Source organism: Octopus bimaculoides, chromosome 26 (genome assembly GCF_001194135.2).
Source record: "Octopus bimaculoides isolate UCB-OBI-ISO-001 chromosome 26, ASM119413v2, whole genome shotgun sequence".
Lineage (NCBI taxonomy): Eukaryota > Metazoa > Mollusca > Cephalopoda > Octopoda > Octopodidae > Octopus > Octopus bimaculoides.
Genome location: NC_069006.1, coordinates 8,221,007 through 8,237,503, shown reverse-complemented (window position 1 = coordinate 8,237,503; position 16,497 = coordinate 8,221,007). Strand labels below are relative to the sequence as shown.

Below are 16,497 nucleotides of genomic sequence, written 5' to 3'. Positions count from 1 at the left end.
GAGTACATCTCCGTAAATATTTGGAATTGAATAAAAAAGATATTGATAAAATATTTATGTGTCTTGTAGAAGCACAGCCAATTTATTCTAGATAAGCTTTAATAACAAAATCTTATATGGACCTTACAGCTCCATATAAGATCACTGGTCAATAGCATAGTATGGGTAGAGTGAAACGTGGTGTGTTATGATGTGGTATGGAGTGGGAATGTAGTGCAAAAAATATAGCAGTGTGTGCTGGAGTGAGGCTTGGTCTGTTGTGATGGAATGAGGGAGTGTTGAGTGCAGTATGGAGAAGAGTGGAGTGTGGAGTTAGAGTGCAACTGATGTGTAGCAGTGTATGGGGTACAACAAAGTCTGATCTGCTGTTGTTGCAGTATAGGATGTAGTGTGGAGTGTAATCCTCTTTACTGCATGAAGTGAAGTGATACAGAAAGGTGCTGACACCCAGCAGATCGAAACAATGTCAAGTTATGAAGAGGGGTGCAGTGTTTTTGAAGAGTGACCCATGTGTTAGAGTACACAGCAGCTCTTATGATCAAATCAAGCCCCTCTCCCCCAGTTTATTCATTTTGTTAACCCACAGAGAGCCAAGGTGGCTCTGGTAGGATTTGAGCTCAAAATGTGATGAAGTGTAACTAGGTAGTGATTCTCAACCTTTTTTTAACATCCAAGTCAGATCCAAAACCTGAATATATATATATATATATATATATATATATATATATATATATATATATATATATATATACCAGAGTAAGCACATAAATGTGAAACAAGGTGGGGAAAAATAGTACTCAAATACCAGAGGTAGAGTAATATACTTTATTATTTATTAAAGCTGCAAAAACATCACGAAATATCACAAAACCTGCTACTCAGAGCTTCATGTTCCGATTCGTTGGTGGATATCCCATTCGTCGATTGGAAATAACTGTCTGACGAACAGGAACGTGAAACTCTGAGTAGCAGGTTTTGTGATATTGTGTAATGTTTTTGCAATTTTGATAATAAAGTATAAATATATTTTGAGTAGAGGTCCTGTTTAAGTGAAGGACTAATTCAAGCTCAAGTCATGCTTGAGTGAAATAATTCAATAAACAAATAAAAACAATTTGCTCAAAGACCGAAGACCCACACTGGAGTGAATGCATAAATAAGGCTTACATTTCAGAAAAGGAATATGATGGCGCATACTTGAGAGAAGACATAAGGCCTATGTTTTGGTAATGAACTAAGATCCACCCATAGGATAAGGTATAAGACTGTACTTGAGTGAAAGCATTAGGGTCATAATTAAGGGAAAACATTGAGCCAACCCCTGAGTGAACACAAAAGGCACACGGTTGAGTAAGAGCCAAAAGCCCACACTATAATTAAAGGACAAGGCCCATATTATTATACTGTAAAACTACAGGACCCATGTTATATTATAAAAGCACAAGGTTCATGTTATGAGAGGCACAAGGGCACACTTGGTTGAAATTATGATGTCATACATTTGAGTGAAATAAGACAAGCTGCAGGAATTGTTCCTTGTTATTTTCAAGATGATTTACTGGTATATCTTTAACAAAACAGGATATCAACAAGACAAGGGCCTTTGGGAAATGGCAGGGGTGACCAGTGAAGGTTTGCTATTTTCTACATAAACATAGGAACACACACACACACACACACACTCACTCGTGTATCTAAAATTTTTGTGTGTGTACATATAAAAATGCTCATTTTTATATTGAGTTATAATAAAAGCATAAAACTGAAGAATTACTCAATTCTTTTTATAGGGTACATATCTATTCTTCTTTTTCAAGAGGAGTCAACAGTAACTTCGAAGTTTTGGCATGCTCACTTTCATCAGACTGGCCAAAACTTCAATATCATCGTTATACCTCTTCTTGTAAAGGTTATTTATTTATATATATATATATATATATTAAAGGTGTGAATTGTAATGATCTTTCGGATGTTGATTGATGGGGAATTATCCATGAATTTTCTGTTTGTTATGTTTTGGAAAATTTTCCGTTTATCGTGTTTTTTGTTAAATTTTTGAAATATATATATATATTTTATTTGTGGGTTATTAAAGGCTACAAATGGTTTCATGTAAAGAGGAATCTCTTATCAATTTTCAAGCCCGCTACATGTGAACATTGGTACTTGTCTCCAAGATGCAGACGTAGAAAGAATATTTATCTACCAATGCAGTATTGAGCTCTCATTCTCACTGTTCAATATTAGCATATATTATTCTTATTATTATTATTCTTATATCTATAGGTTTTAGCCAACATAATAATACAGTGTAATGTCTATATACACACACACACACAAAAAAAAACATACAGAAGGAAAGAAAGAAAATAACTGAAAATGAATAAAAACAAAACAAAAAATACACTAAAATACATTAAAGTAAAGTTTTTATCAAGTTTGTTATATGCTTTGGTCATAGATGGAAGGGCAGGGCATGATCTGAGGCTCTGTAAGTTATGCTTCGCTGGTTCCATCTGAAGAATTCTTTTCATCTTGTTCTTTATAAAAATAATTTTTCTTACACACACACACACAGATCAATATGCAACAGAGACAGCATACACACACTGATACAACCACACTCACTGTGCACAACAAAAATACTGAATGAGAGTCTAAGCAGTCACTAGCTCTGCTAAAAACAGCAGCTGAAAATCACTCCAATTACTCTGTCAAATGTAATGTTTGCTTATTCTCTTCGATCTGGATTATCAAAGATGTGATTGTATATTTTTAGAATGACATTGTAGGGTAGGTGTGAGAAGTTGGATCTGGTCAGTATTAACATAAACCTGGTAGAATATCTGGGCCAGATGGGGCTGGATGTGACCAGGTTAAATGCTAAAAGGTTAAACCAGGAATGACACATCATTGGACAAAGTTGTGACAGGTTTAGGAAACAATGGAATTGTCATAGTTGGAATGTCTTAATTAGGGATGATCTAGAGCTAAGCAACAACACCAACCACTAGCTGACAGTTTCTCATAATTAAGGGCCTGTGATGAGTGAAATAAGAGTTGAGGGTAGAGGATCTCAAATATAAGAAAAGAAGACATTTTATATCTTAGAGATAATTCATAACCTCTCTATGGCTATTTTAAAATGGAGACCGCATGTTTCATGTCCTTAAGATTGGATTGGATTGCCCATGCAGGACAAAGACCTCAGCATGCTCTCTCCACCAACCACAGTCTGATGTGGAGGCCATGAATTTGAGCTTGAGATCCTACTGGTGTGATGAGCCAACTCTGCCACACTGGTTCAACATGGTTTGGCAGAGAGGTGCAAATTTTTTTTGTTTTTTATATTCATACCCAGGAATAGTTAAATCGATTATATCAACCCAGTGCTCAACTGGTACTTATCGACCCTGAAAGAATGAAAGGCAAAGCTGACCTCATTGGAATTTGAACTCAGAACATATGGATGCACAAGATACTGCTAAGCATTGCACCCAACATACAAATGGTTCCGCCAGTTCAGTGCCTTAAAATTAAGTTGGATAATATCGCAACCAGATTGAAATCAAAACAGCCATGAGCAAAACACCAATTGAAAGGCAAATATCAACACAAAGCGACATGCTTAATGCTTTGAAAACAAAGGTTGTCTGAGAGAGCTAGACTAAAAAGTTCGCTTTCTATAAATTCCTTTGGCTGTCTCTATATACTTTGAAACCACAAAGAGACTGAAGAATTCAACAACAACAACACATCTCAGTTGAACTGAGCAAGAACTAAATAAGCAACTCATTCCAATGTCCCCAGCAGACAAAATGCATGAAAAAGTAGGTTAAAAAGGGTTAGAAATAAGGGTTAAAACAAAACAACAGCTGATAAAATAGCCATGTGGATATGACACTTCAAACTGAAACAATTCATACAAATATCAATATTTGCTCACCTAGCAAACCCACACACAGTAAACTAAAACACGAGCCAGCTATGAAGAAACACTTTAGTTGCAAGACATGCAATACACACATATTTCCAGAAGATTCCAATTCATGTTAAAACCAATGTAATGACTCCTTCCTTTAACACATGAGAAGTGAAACAAGTTTGTGTCATGCTGCACACTGTTCTTTGTGTTTCTTGGACAAAAATGGTTTATTCTGAGTGCCACACTTCATCCAAGCTGAGGGAGAAACGGGTGCCAGATCCTCCAAGGAAAATGTTACTGTTGATGTAAAGGTGATTTAGTTCTCATCACCATTTAATGTCCGTTTCCCATACTGGCAGGAGTTGAATGGTTTTGATGGAATCTGGCAGGCTGGGGAGCTGCACCAGACTCCATTTGTCTGTTTTGGCATGGTGTCTATAGCTGGATGCCCTCCCTAACATCTACACTATTTTAAAAAAAAGGGGAACATGTACTATTCCTACATGTTTCTGGGAGACATTTAGTTAACTCCCAATATAGCAGATTTAACTGAGAGGTACAATATTCTAAAGTACCAATTCCAGGGATTTTTTGAAGACATTTACTTAACTCTCATCAAACTCCTAAAGGGAAAAATTCAACTAGGGGATGCAATGTTTTAAAACAGGGAACAAGCACCAGTTCCATGGGTTTCTTGAAGATTTCCAATATGTCAGATTTAATGAGGTGGGAGGGTATTTGCTTGTCGTTTATTTAATGTTAGGGAAAATTGAATCACAGAGTGATATGACCAGCCCTTGTAGCTTACAAAAGAGGTTTGTAAATTAGCGCAAAGCCATTTTGCAATATATTTGCACACATCTAACTCTTAACATCCTCCCGTTGAAAATTTTATTACAGAATAAAAGTGAATGATAAAGGAAGGTACTAGAGATTTTCCCCTCACTTTAGAATGCCTCACCTATCTATAAAATGAATGCAAACAATGTTAGTATGATTGTTGCGATGACAAAAACCCTGTCCTCTAATGAACATAACAAAAATGAATGTAAACAAGGTTAGTCCAATTCTTGTTATATCCTGTGTTTTAGGACTGCCTGGCTGATACAGATCTACACAGCACTGGATTGTACAGAAGTTTAATAGCTCAACAACCTCCTCTGCTATAGAGGAAAATACAATATGCTTTGGCAAAGAATTCTTTGGCTTTCCTCATCCTAAACAACCAACTTGAAAACAAGTTCATTTTCTTTAATGCACCCAAAAATTACATAGTCATACAGATTCAGCAAACACACACAGTTGCAGAAGTGATTAATGAGTTAGCAATTAGTTAAATGCATTCCCAAAAACAACAAAATTGCTAAATTAGCAATCAAATAATTGATCTTTGATAGATTCTCAGCTCAAGAGCAGATATAACAATAAAAACAAAACAGAAAAACAATCCAAACCAATCAATCAATCAATGAAGATCAAGCAACAAACACACAAATTAACAATTCACTCACATTTCACACTTTTTCCTCTCATTAAACTTCGGTCCTTAATAACGTAACTTTGCTGCGGAGTTCGGTACCTCCACCTGTTGGTCTCAATCAATTCTTCAAGGAAAAGCACCGAATATTTTTCGTTTTGTTCCAAAAACAAAGGAAGGGGTCCAAGAGGGTTTTAGGAATGGTTGGTTTGTTTTGTTTTTTTTGTTTTTTCAGGGAAAGAAAAGAGATTAAAAACGTTTCATTTATTTATTTAGGATTTGTTTCTTTCTTTTTTTTTTTTCTAATCTTTCAAATAAAATTCTGAACAGACAAAAATAAGAAAACAGTAAAACAAAAGAAATAACAACAACAATAATAATAATAATAATAAAAAAAACACAGCAACACAATAAAAATTAAATTGAAATTTGAAAATGGAAATAAGATAATTCTGTTTTCTGAGAGAATTATTTTTAACTATTTTGATTCTGTTCTATATAACAGTAATATGCAATAAATAAATGCAAGCATATGTATGTATATATATATTGTATGCATGTATATATGTGTGCGTGTGTATGTATGCATGTACATATGAATGTGTGTATCTGTGTGTGTGTGTGCATATATGTGCATAGTAATGAAGTCAAACCAAGTAATGATATTTTGAATGCATTTAATATGCATGTTTCAGAACATTGTGCAATAGATAAGAGAGATTCATCTCTTACACAAGGTTTTCCTCAGTTAAGATGCTTCAAAATATGAATGAATTGATGGAATTCACCCTTTATATATATTCGGGGCAGTTTAAGTTGCCTTCAAGATGAGGAGAGGACATAACCAGAAAGGGTAGAATGCCTAAAGAGAGGGAAAAGGAAGAGGGGGAGGGAAGAGGAAAGGGTCAACCAAATGAATAAATAAATAAATAAATGTGCCAATGAAAAGGTGATTGAATACTACACTCTGTCACTGGTTTGCCTTCCCCAGTTTTCTTATCATTTTACGTTTCTACTTTTCTTTCTACCCCCTCCCCCCATCAACCTATCCTGTATATACCACCAGGATTCCCTACTTTCAATGTTGTCTACTCAGGTTCCTTCTATCTCCACCAACAACCCTGCTTCCACAAACAATCTCTTTTCCTCTCCTTTCTCTCACTATTCCATTTCCCTCTCTTTAGATATACCACCCCTTCTGATCGCATCCTCTCATCTAGTAGGTGACTTAAACTGCCCTGATCATATGTGAAGGGCAAATTCCATCGACTGGTTCATATTTTGAAACATCTTATCTGAGGAAGATATTGTGTAAGAGATGAAAGTCCCTTTTATCTATTGCAGAATGATCTGAAATGTGCATATTAAATGCATTCAAAATATCATTACTTGGTTTGACTCCACTATGCAACTCTATGACTGTACAAGCTAGACAATACTAACTCCATCTGTACAGATACTACTAAAACTTACAGATACTATTAAGATTCCATCTGTACAGATACTATTAAGACTGGTTTGTTCTGTTTGACCTGGGTTGTAAATTCTTGTAACTTGCATCACTTGTAAGCACATGAAATATATATGGACAGATATACATCTGAGCATATGTACAGGTATGCATGTGTACATGAACATGTGAATATAGGTATTTGTATATGTCTAGGTGTGTGTGTGTGTGTGTGTGTGTGTGTGTGTGTGTATATAATTTAAATAAGCAGAAAATGGAGAAAACTATTGATCAACAAAGAAATTGACCAACATCGGTTAATTATTTTGATTCCAGATAAACTTTCGTTTATTCAGTTATTACCTGTACCCTATGAGCATAGTGTGCTTGCATTCCCAGACCCAGGGTTAACATAGGTAAATGATACTAGTAGTAAGAACAGATATTCTTATTCCAACCTCTAACTCTGCTTATATATATATATATATATATATATATATATATATATATATATATGTATTGATATGCTTACACAAACATATAGATAATCTGCATTAATATATTTGAAAAGAAACAAATAAAATAGATACAAATAAATGATAACAATAATAAACAACGAAAACAATGTGGAAATTAAGATTGAGCAAAAAAAATCTAACTTTCATATTTCATCCTTGACTGTAATATTTCTTCAGACACACAATTATTTCAAATTTTTGCCACAAAGGCAGCTTGGGGGAAGGTGGGGATGTGTAGATTACATCGACTCCAGTGTTCAACTGGTACTTATTTTATTGACCCCCCGAAGGGATGAAAGGCAAAGTCGACCTTGGTGGAATTTGAACTCAGAATGTAGCAACGGGAGAAATACCACGAAGCATTTCGTCCAGTGTGTTAACGATTCTGCCAGCTCACCACTTTCTGACACACATTAATAATTAATATTACAGTTTCTTATCCTTATTTAATGAGGGCATTAAAAAAAAAAAAACAACTTGAATTGAGGGGAGTCTTAAGGAAAATTCAGATGGTTTTGTCTTTGTCTGACAAAAAAAAAAAAAAAAAAAAAAGGTGGTCCATTTTTTAAAAAAAATTACACAGAAATGAGGAAGTAACTTTGAAGAGAAAATGCAAAAACAAAAAAGAAAAAAATACCATTACACGGAACGTAAAATTAGAGCAGGATCAAACCCTTTAACGATTAGATTATTTAGTCAAATGTAAAGCTTATTAATTCCTGTTTTGAATTAATTATGCATTACCTCATAGCTTTGAGATTTCAATGATGTGATTGAATACTTTTAAAATGACACTGTAGGGTAGGTATGAAAGGCCAGATTTGGCCAGTTTGAAGATAAAACAGGTAAAATATTTGGGCTGGTTGCAGCCAGTTTCAATGCTAAAGGTTTCAATAACAATTAAGATGGCTTATATACTGAGTGATACATTAACACAGGATTGTGCCATTGAAGAAATTGGTAAAAAGGGGCTACAAACAGGCACGAGTATTTGCTACCTAAGATTAGAAATCTTCAAAACAGATACGTAAATTCTATGCACCTTCTTCCTTCACCCCTTTACTGTGGAAATCAGATTTATCCATTCAAAATTGCATCAACCTAAACCACAAAAAGTAGTTTTATATATGAATCTATCTTTTGTCGAGAAATGTCGTGTTGGAAATTATTTTTTTACTGAGATATGTCAAGTTTATTGAAACAACAGGACTTGCAGAAAATACCAATTCTATTTTATAGTAGATATTTGGGGGAGCAAGTGGTCAAAATGTAGTGGTGGTCATGGAAAGAAAGTGAGGTAAATGAATATAAGGGCTAGATTTAGGCTGGGATGTGTGTGTGTGTGTGGTTAATGTGGTCAGTAAGTCAAGAGGGATGAGTGACAGTGCACCAATAGAGTCCTCTAGCAGACGATACAAGGGAGATAGTCATTTCTTGGTAATATTTGGTGGGATTAGAAGTTCGAAGTTGAAATTAACCCTTTAACTACAAAATTAAATTTCATGGTTATTCCAGTAGTGATGTTTACCCTTTAGCATTTAAATAAGCCAAGCGCAGGAGTAGCTGTGTGGTAAGTAGCTTGCTTACGAACCACATGGTTCTGGGTTCAGTCCCACTGCGTGGCACCTTGGGCAAGTGTCTTCTACTATAGCCTCAGGCCAACCAAAGCCTTGTGAGTGGATTTGGTAGACGGAAACTAAAAGAAGCCCATCGTATATATGTGTGTGTATATATATATATATATATATATATATATATATATATATATAATATATATATGTATGTATGTGTGTGTATAGGTTTGTGTCTGTGTGTGTGTCCCCAACGTCACTTGACAACCGATGCTGGTGTGTTTACGTCCCCGTAACTTAGCGGTTCAGCAAAAGAGATCGATAGAATAAGTACTAGGCTTACAAAGAACAAGTCCTGGGGTCGATTTGCTCAACTAAAGGCGGCGCTCCAGCATGGGTGCAGTAAAATGACTGAAACAAGTAAAAGAGTATCCTACTTGCTTTATGTTCAAACAGGCCAGATCTGGCCTCTTACACTTATGCTACAATGCCGTTCTAAAAATAATTACATCATTGAAATCTTGAGGCAACAGGATAATGCATGAATGAATAAATAAGCATTCCACATCACAAACATAATCTGAATGCTAAAGAGTTACACAACAATTAGATCTGACTTTTCCCATCTTAATAATTACTTCAAACTACTGCATGTATTTAAAAAATTTAATTAAAACCATAATCTGAAACCTTCATTTAGAAATGGCCTCTACTAATTTCAATTAACACCTCAAGGAAATTTCCAATAACAGTAATGCATTGCCTGGTAGCATTCTCTAAGAGTTTTGATTCCAGCCATAAGTCTTGGGGATGTGTGTTGTATGTGAAAATAAGGATGGTAGTAGACAAATTATATCACAAAAACTATTGGGTGTTGGGCTGTTTAGGAGAATTCTATAGAATAGTAATGCCATTAAAAGGAATATTATTACTGGTAACTGCAGTGAACTAGTTTTGATAATAAATGCATAAGGATTTCTTGAAGTAAATTTTAAAGGGCCTTCTCTTCTTCAGAATTTGGAGGAATTTAAAAAGAAAAAGTTGGGGGGGGGCAACAAGAATAGCTGAAGGAAAAAATAGTAAACAAAACTAGAAATCGTATAAATATGTGAGAATTATTTAGCTGGCTGAAATATGTGTATATGATATATACATATATACATTATATTAAAATATATATATATTACATATTACAATATACATATATATATCCCTCTATGTATCACACTTTATACATAGTGTCGGTAGATAGGCCAGTTGCTATGAACGTGGTATCGAAATTATTGTCTCCATCTGATATGTTTTTAACATGGCAAATCCATGAGAGATGTTATCATAAGACAAATACCACAATAACTGGTCTATTGGCACTCTGTGAATACATTAAATATGATACATAGAGGACTGTTTTAATTTAAATATCAATTGTTCACACCAGATATCATATATATATATATATATATATATATATATATATATATATATATATTGGGTTGGTGCATAATTATTGCAGCATTTTTTCAACAAATTTTATTCAACAAAAACATCTTTAAATGATTATTCCGGAGCATATTCACCATCTACTTCAATTACTGCTTCCCATTTGCTTGGCAGATGATCAGACCGCCATTTAAAGATGTTTCTGTTAAATGTTATTGTTTTTGTTGAATAAAATTTGTTGAAAAAAAAACGCAATAATTATGCACCAACCTTATATATATATATATACACACATATATATATATATATAACATGTATGTATGTATTGTAATTCCAAAAAGCGCAACAAATATTATAACTGGAAACATAATATGCAAGAGAGCAAAATTTTAATTTGAAAACTCAGAAATAGAAATATCAGAGAATTATATTATAATTAAATGAAAGATAAATTGGAAACAAGTGGTGGCGGAGTAAAATACAATTTTAAAACAATCAAAATATTTAGTTTGAATAAAATATAAAAAATATATATTAGATTTTATCTCACAAAGATGGAAAGAATAAAAATATTTTAAAAATTAAGATTGGGGGCAGAAGGTGTGTGAGAAGGTGGAATAAATCATTAGTAATTAAGAAAAGAAAGCATTATGAAGTAAGGTGAAGTGGTAAGTGTGGTTGGTGGTAGGTGAGTGATTTGAAAGTATCAAAGCTATTTTGACCATCATCAGCAATAATCAAGTTTAAAACATGCAGTTTTGATCAAAAAAGTGTGAGGTGCACCAAATAAGGATCAGGCAAAAATTTATGTTAGCATACATCATGTCTTAGTGCTCATGTGTGTGTATATATATATGTATATATATGTTGTATTTGCATGTGTGTATATATATATATATATATATGTTGTATTTGCATGTGTGTATATATATATATATGTTGTATTTGCATGTGTGTATATACGAGGTGGTATCAAAAAGTTCCCAGACTAGTTCTGTAGCATGCCAACAGATGGCAGCACATGGTTGCGTGCATAGTGAGAGCTAGCAGTGACCCTTATGAGACAGTGTGCTGAGTGATATCACTGTGTTTAGTTTGCAAGTTGTGAAATTTATAATTTTTGTGATCACATGTATGCTGTCGTCTGTGATTTTGTCGTGGACAGGAACAAAAAGCCAAAGTTAAACTTGGGAATTCTGCTACAGAGACATTGAACATGCTTCAGTAAACTTATGACAATGAGGCAATGGGTCATATGTAATGTTTCAAGTGGCATGGGTTCTTCAAAAGTGGAAGAATGTCCCTGGAAGACGATGAGCAATCTGGAAGACCTCCCATGAGTGTCAGCCCTGGAAATGTGGTATTGTGTATTGAGAATTCATCCCCCAGGGCCAAACCATCAATTGAAAGTTCTCCTGTGATGTTTTGAAGTGTTTGAAGGAGGACATTCGGAGAAAGCAACGGGATCTGTGCAGTGCAAATAATTGGATTCTTCACAACGACAAGGTACTTCTTTATCAGTGAGCTCTCCTCGTTTGTGAGTTTCTCACCAAAAACAACAAGGTATCATTTCCACACCCGACGCATTCCCCAGATTTAGCACATGCGGACTTCTATCTCTTCCCCAAAAGGAAAATGCAGCTCAAAGGTGGCCGTCTTAACACTGCTGTCGAGATCCAGAGTGAATTGCAGAAGGTCGCAATTTTGGAAAGCGATTTCCATGCCAGATCCCAACAATGGCAGGAATGCTGGAACTGGTGTATTTCTGTGCAAGGTGACTATTTCGAAGGATATGATGTTAAGATTTAAGGTAAATAAGTTGTTTTTTATTAAACGTAACTAGTCCTGGAACTTTTTGATACCATCTCAGTGTGTGTGTGCATACATTTGTGTTAGTATATGTGTGTGTGTTTGTGTAGGTATATATGTGTGTGTGTTTGTGTAGGTATATATATGTGTGTGTGTATTGTATATATATGTATGTGTGTGTATGAAATGTTATGTATATGTTTGTAGGTGTGTTTATGTGTGTACATATGCCATTGTCTTGTTATTCAAATTTATTTTTTCAATTTTCGTAAAAAGTTTTAAACTGTTAGGAAAAAAAAATGTCGCTGCATAAAAATGAAAGCAAGTGTACAACAGACCCGTGTGTGAATATATTTTTATAAAACAAAATAATTAAAATAATAATAATAAGTAATAATAATAATAATAATAAATAATAATAATAATAATAATAAATGTATTACAAGCTAAAGTTTTTTTTATTTTAGATATTTTTCATTTTTTTTTTTAATAATTTTTGTTACATTATCAGTGAAATAAAATCACCTGTGAGTAGATCAATGATTACAAGACAAAATATTTTAGTATTTATGAATCTTCATCGTTTTATGTCCATTTTTTACCCAACCTTGCAAGATAAAAACCTGACAACCATCATTATAAGTCTCTCTAGGTTATATTTAATGATTGCATTTATGATTTTTGCACTGGAATGTAAATGCTTTATTCCAAGCGAACATGTCCAGATCAACTTGACAATAAAGTCGAGATTATTACACTTGAATTTAGAGAATAAAAAATTAAATGCAAAAAAAAAAAAAAGGTGTAAGCATGGCTGTGTGGTTAGGAAATTTGCTTTCCGACCCCATGGTTCTGGGTTTAGTCCCACAGTGTGATAGCTTAACTGAGTGTCTTCTACTAAAGCCCTGGGCTGACCAAAGCCTTGCGAGTGGATTTGGGAGACAGAAGCTGACAAGTGACCGTCTAAGCAATATTTGGATCTACCTGTCATACTTGTTCGACACCCTGGATGTGAATTCTGTGTTTGAATTTATTGCTATCTGATTATTTGATGGAGTTAACCAATACATTACTTACATTTGACGGATATTTGTCCTCATCTTGTTTGTTGTTAACACAACGCTTCGGCTGATATACCCTCCAACCTTCTTCAGGTGTCTTGGGGAAATTTTGAACCTGGGTTCTCATTCCTAAGGTATTTTTTAATGTTATTATTATTATTATTATTATTATTATTATTCAGGTCACTGCTTGGAATCAAACTCGGAATCTTGGGGTTAGTAGCCCATGCTCTTAACCACAGTTAACTTGGAGTTAACCAAGTTCTTATTTATCACTGAATGCTTTCAAGATATCTGCCTGGGCTTATTAATCCCCTTTACCACTTGTTATACATGTGTGTGTGTGGGTGTGTATGCACATGCGTGTGCACATGTGTGCATGCATGATTGTAACTCTCCACCACTTTGACAACTGTTGTAGGCTTGTCTACGTCCCCATAACTTAGCAGATCAGCAAAAAACTAAAAAGATAGAATCAGTACCAGGCTTAAAAAAGAAAAATTTGCTCATCTCAACTAAAAACCCTTGAAGGTAGTGCTCCAGCATGGCCATATTTCAATGGCTGAATGAGTTGAAGGTAAATGAGAAAGATTTTCATGTTTATTCACAGCTTGATTTAATAATTTTTCTGTCAGGTTCCATTCCTATTACTCTGCCAAATATATTTATTCTCATTGCTTTTAATTAATCCTGCATTATGTCACAGCTTTGAGATTTCTATGATGTGATTGTTTTTATATTTAGAATGACATTGTAAGGTAGGTGTGAGAGGTCGAATCTGGCTGGTCTGAACATAAAACAGGTAGAATATCTGGGTTGGATACGACTGGGTTAAACACATGTATCTGACATAACTATGAAGCTTAAAATTTTTAAGGCAGAGAATTAGAATTTATGATATCCATGTCTTTCCTACATGGCTTTAGCAAGATTTAATGATGTGACATGTCAAATGGCAATCAAACCAAAGTTGAAACCCTGATTCTTATTAAGCATCTGAAACCCTTTGACATTCGGATTATTCTGTGTCAAATGTAAAGATTATTTATTCATATTGTTTGGAATTAATCATGCTTTATCCTCGTAGCTTTGAGATTTTGATGTTGTGATTGTTTATCTGTTAGAACAACATTGTAGAGAAGGTGTGAGAGGCCAGATCTGCTCTGTTGGAACGAACATAAGACATGTTTTTAGAATGACACTTTAGGATAAGAGTGAATGACCAGATATGACTGGTTTGAACAAAAAACATGTTTTTAGAATGACATTGTAGGGTAGGTATAAGGGATCAGATATGGCTGGTTTGAACATAAAACATGTAAAAATAGTTGGGCCTGATATATAGCCAGTATAAAAGCTAATGGGTTAAAGTGATTAAAAAAACTAATAAACGTTTGTATGAACAAAAGATGCTCTACCACGTATTGTTAATCTTGTGGGCCATAAATAAAGACACCTCACATATCAAACCATTATTCGATTCCTATTAAACTTGATAACCTCTCATAAATTTCCATCAATATTTACTGAGGTCTGCGAAACCATCCTGGTTAAAAGCTGTCTTCAGTTTTATGATGTTGGGAGATACATTTTCACTAATTTCCAATTTACTGAAATTAGCAATATCATGGTGGTAATTTCATAAAATGCCACCCTTTATATGTGATATATTTTGAAGCAGGTAATGAATGCTTGAAGAACTCCATCAATAATCACTGCAATACAACGTCCTGCATCCATTAATTTTACCTTGGTTCATCTCATACATACATTTATGATAACCAACAGACAGGAAATAAATTAGAATTTTTCTAGAAAACAAAAAAAAAAAAACCAATTTGGAAGAAGTCAAGGACTGTTTCTTAATCTTTTTATTACCATATTTCTGTTGAAATATTCTGCCTTTGTTTTTAAGTCTTTCAAAAATTTGCATAACATTTTTTTTTTAAACATATGTAAGTGAATAATGTCATGTAACAATATAATTCTTCATTCCTTATCTGATTACCGTTATTCTCTGTGATTAATGTATCAAACTTATCGTTTAAGAATTACAGTTTGTACCTGTTACTTGATCTAACACACCTGAATTACTCTTCAATGGTTAATTTGTTAGTCAGGTTCATTGCATGGAGCATGTGTATGTGTGTCTATGTGTATATATATATATATATATGTGAGAGAGAGAGAGAGGGGGGGGAGGATAGAAAGTGAGAGAAATCTTGTTTATTCGTTTTATGTCCATTTTCCCTTGCTAGTATGGATTTAATGATCATATTTTTAAGAGAGTGTTTTACAGCTGGATACTCTTCCTGTCATTAACCTTTGTTTTACAAGTAAGGACTCTCTTATTTCCTCCATCACTGAAGGCACCAGCTAAGCAGATAATTTATTGATAAGAGAACTAACGGCACCAGCAACACAGCTTGCAGGTCACACCTTCCACAGAGCACAAATACAAACACAAACACACATTAGGGGTTTATTTCAATTTAGGCCCAGGAAGACTTGGGCTGAGGTGGTGAGGCAAGACCTTCAAATCTAGTTACAAGGCTTTGATTGGTTTTAGGCTTCAGTAGAAACCACACCTGCCCAAGGTGTCACACAGTGGGACAGACCCCAAAACTACATGGTTGGGAAGTTAATTTCTTAAACACACAGCCATATGTGTGAGTGTGTGTGTGTGTCTGTCTGCATATATGTGGGTGCCTAGATAAACTATTCCATTCTGAGATTATAAAAACAAAAAAAAAGACAATAGTTTTAAAAACTACAACGAACCAAAACCAAACCATAACGCCATTTACTGAGGACTTTCAACCAGCTGACACTATTTTGCAAAGAAAGAATAATGGAATGAAGATGTTGAAGTTCCATCTATGGAAAATGATCCGAGAGATTATGGGAAAAAACTAGTTTACAAAATTGCGAATGTTCCAAACAACCGCAATGGTCAAACCTATGGAGAAACTAATAACATTAATCTGTGTTTATCTTAATTTCTTGTACGTTTGCTCTGTATATCATGGCAAGTGATACTACTAAGTGCAGTGGTTGACTAACCACTGTACTGAAAACAGACTGGATTAAGATAATCCATCCATGCGTGCAGCTCTAAACTTAATACAGTAGCAGTTGGACATCTATTTATACACACAAGATTTACTACACACACACACGCATGCATATATATATATATATAGAGAGAGAGAGAGAGAGAGAGAGAGAAAGAGAGAGAGAGAGAGA

The 16,497-nt window shown here is 34.4% G+C and overlaps 1 protein-coding gene across 1 annotated transcript in view; it reads right to left on the bottom strand.

Moving 5' to 3' along the window:
* The window catches only part of LOC106871364 (protein kinase C iota type), a 192,963-nt gene that overhangs the window by 19,262 nt on the left and 157,204 nt on the right, over window positions 1-16,497 (bottom strand). The gene's annotated exons all lie outside the window — the stretch shown is intronic.